This window comes from Haliotis rubra, unplaced genomic scaffold (assembly GCF_003918875.1).
Source record: "Haliotis rubra isolate DU_JTF1 unplaced genomic scaffold, ASM391887v1 Scf177, whole genome shotgun sequence".
NCBI classification, from domain to species: domain Eukaryota; kingdom Metazoa; phylum Mollusca; class Gastropoda; order Lepetellida; family Haliotidae; genus Haliotis; species Haliotis rubra.
In genome coordinates, this window is record NW_025765747.1 from 267534 (window position 1) to 271744 (window position 4211).

Genomic DNA, 4211 nt, shown 5'->3' on the forward strand with positions numbered 1-4211 from the left:
TATATTTGGGATTACACGTTCTTAATAAAGTACAGATTCTTGTACTTTTGTTGGGTTGGGCCTCAACCCAAGTGAGCACTAGAATGTGTACGTGCTGTCTGGGGTGTCGGTGTGGGAGGAATGGGGGGACAGTTGCCATCCATCTAGCGCGGAACTCAAGGGACACCGTGAGAGAACTAGGCGTGACACCAACACACAATGTGCTGTGATTAACGACTGCATTATTACATCAACTACGTCGCAAGTGTATCCTGTCCAGGACCCACGCCTTGTAGGGCGTCAGTCGTGTCATTTCAGGGATTGTCTTTCCTTTTACGTATTTTCTAGAAGAAAAGTACCCTTTTCACATCATAGGCGGATCCAGAGGGGGGTGGGGGGTGCAGGGGTGCGCAGGGGTGCGCACACCCCTAATGTCCTGAAAGTTTATTAAATGACCCATGAAAATGGGTGAAAATGAAGTGTGCACCCCTCCTTTTCTCAAGAGTGTGCACTCCCCTTTCTCAAAAAGCTGTATCCGCCCCTGCACATGTGCCACTTCCTGCAGAGAACACTGATGTGTCAAAGTGATAACGTACAGTTTGGTCGTCCGTGTAGTGTCATTGTGTCGCATGCAAGCTTTGGGCTTTCGATTTCCTCTCATTAATTGAAGAACTTCTAAAAATCATCCATCCATCTCCTGAATATGTCAATTAGCGGTGTTGCTTTTAGAAAAGGTAGTCACGATGATGCAGATAACAACATATTAGAAGACAGGGGTCGCGCTGTTGGACACACTCGCGGAATGGATAATGGAAACAGACCTGTATATAAATCAAAGAAACAGACCGGCGTCCAATGGCGACTAGGAAACTCAGTCATCGCCATGGCGATTCATTTTTTGGTGTTGTTTTTTGTTCCAGCATCTAAATATATCACCTGTCAATATTACCTTGACACTCAATTATAATGCAAATGAATAGGGGGTTTTCAGGAGTTAACTGCGAACAGTTGTTTTGATGGAGATGTACATTAGAAGGAACACTGCTGGAAAAGCTGAGGTTTCGAGTCCACGACCATCACTTGCCTGCCTCGTCTTTTGAACACTTAATTGTAGATTCAATTGCTGCATCATGTCCCACGGGATTATCCCAACACATGGTTGTGCACATGAACCTCAAGGATGGCCTTTCGCGCATCTAGAGGCATCGATTGGGAAGTTACTACTAACTAAATGGCAATATCTCAGCCTGTTGTTTCTTCTACAAAAGTCATACCGTCAACGCCAGAGATTAACCAGTACCAAATTACACAACGTAAAAGATTCCATCTGGCGTAAAAGGCAAACTAGTAGGGGACAAGACACCAACAGTGAGGAAACACTGCTGACGAAATAACGATTTCATCTTTTGTCACATACATGAATACATAATGATTATTTTGTACATGGGTCCATGTCATTATTACAAAATAAACGTCTACACGATTATTTCAGCGATCAATTTGATCAAGTGTCCTTGTGTATGGTGGCACCGGAGCCTGACCACCCCGACCTTCACGAGTTGGGGCAACCATGGGTTACTGAAGACCAAATCTGGCCAGATCGCGACGGACAAACATGTGTTGCTGAAATCAAATGAACCTTATCTAAATGTGCCTAGATTAATGAACAGATAAGAACTGCCATTGTGAGGTTGATCACTGGATTGTCTCGTCCAGACTCGATTATTTACAGACTGCTACATAGCTGGAATAGGGCTGAGTGCGCCGTAAAACTAGTCATTGTATCCCCTTAATGCCGAGCACCAGACAGGGCAACAATAAGTACCATCTTTTAACGTCTGTGGGCGTGATCTGGCCGGGTGAGTGAGTGAGTTAAGTTTTACGCCGCACTCAGCAGTATTCCAGCTATATGGCGGCGGTCTGTAAATAATCGAGTCTGGACCAGACAATCCAGTGATCAACAGCATGAACATCGATCTGCACAATTGGGAACCGATGACATGTGTCAACCAAGTCAGCGAGCCTCGACACCCGATCCCGTTAGTCGCCTCTTATGACAAGCATGGGTTACTGAAGATCTAACCCGGACCTTCACGGGTTGACCTGGCCGGGAATCGACCAACCTTCGGCTCTCCGAGCAGACGCAATATTCGCAACACATATATGCCAACACAGTAAAACACAAACTAAATACTGCTACAGTCGCAATTCTTATTGCCTTGTCTGAGCCATAAATCTCTACCGGCCTGATGTATGGAGGCGGGGTTCTAGGTTAAACCTGATCCAAAATTATCGATACTGCCACAAGATCAACATCTGAAGTTGTTTGCGGACTGTTCAGTTAGAAACACAAACAATGAAATCAATCACTTTTAATGCTGTTATAAAGACAATGATACCCCCATGGGAAAGAAACGGGTCTCCGATATACACAATGTTCGTCTTTCGGGCGATTACGATCTGGGAAAGGTCAACATTAGACCCCAACCCGGAGGAAAAGTCTCTTAAGGACTGAAAGCCGAGTAAGATAAATGGTTCTGAAGACTGGACAGCGACGTAATGGTTCCGAGAGCTTTTATAGTTATAGTTGTTTTGTGCCGCAGTCTGCAATATTCTAGCTGTATACAAGCGGAAGCTAAACAGTTAAGTCAGTTATTGATCTCATCAAGCAAGTCGCCTGACCTGCCAGACTCATTTAATCATCTGTAACAAACATGGGCAACCGGGCACCTGTTCTAATTCCTGGTCTCCTCGGTAGCCAAAGAGGAAAATTCACTTCAAGATTTGTAGACGAACGATATGTCACGTAACTTCTTTGTCAGTATTCACAAAGCATCTCAGACAAGTCTTTATCCCCTCTCAAGTGCTTAGTCGTACAGTGGATTCTAATTTTAGGGTAGATTTCTTGATTAGAAAACGGTTTTGTCGATTTTATCGACTTCATGATTGGATACCCAAGACTGTGAAACACTGTACATGTTATAGACCAAACATCAGCAATGCTGTACTGGCGAGCAAGGGAGACGATTTTTATCATAGTTTAATTTATTATTCCAGCCACTGTTAATTCTTTAACGCTACATTCCAGCGATGCATTACCGGCTTCGAACAACGTCTGGACCAGACAATCCAATGACTGCAATCCTGAGATATGACCAGGCTTGAGCGTGATGATCACAGATTCCCGGTCACCTAACCCAGAATCCTCACGATGGTCAAGCCATCTGGCACGCCACCAAGATCATGTGTATTACAGATACGTTATTATTCTGACAAAACACTTTGAGTCCCAAAACATTTTAGACATTCCTGCTCCTACAAATACAGTTTTCTCATGCAAATTGACATAAACTACTTTTTCAGTTCTCTTACCAGCTACCAATTTTATGAAAAAATATTACTGTAAAATACTAGCAATTTGTCAATCAAATATATACAAGTAGTTTCCTTAAAAGTAAACTTATGAAGCATATTTACAAAAACTTCAAAGTCATCTCTGTTATCTTGCAAGTTTGCTGGTCCCTTTAAATACGCGTGTATTGAAATTTCAACTTTCAACTAGGAATATCTCCGAACTCATCAAGGACATTCTGAAGTCAAAGTCAGCCACTAATTTCTGAGTGAAATCCTCCAGTGATTCAAGCCATAAACGAAGATTGGGTGATTCAAGACTTCATTTAGTCCCTTCAAGACTTGGGTAGATTGATGTTCATGCTGTTAATCACTGGATTGTCAGGCCCAGAGTCGATTTTTACCGACCGCCGCCATATAGTTGGAATATTGTTGAGTACGATGTAAAAGTAAACTCACTCACTCACTCACTCAAGACTTGATTGATTGCGTGTCATCCTACACTACAGCTTGGACTGACGGTCATTCAATCACTGGTTACAGGCGACTTTCACACATAACTGTAATTATCCAAACCTAGATGTTTACAAGCTACCATCACATAACATTAACCTACAGTTTTCAATGTCCAAACCCGACTGTTTAAAGCTACCACTACATAACATTATTCAGCGGTTTACAGGTTACCGTCACATAACATTAATCATCAGTTTTCCTTGTCCAAACCCGACTGTTTAAAGCTACCATCACATAACATTATTCTGCAGTTTTACGTGTCCAAACCCGACCATTAACAGGTTACGGTCACATAACATTAATCAGCAGTTCTACAATCACATTACAAGAACTCACATTCAGCAAACAAAACACATTCAACTGTG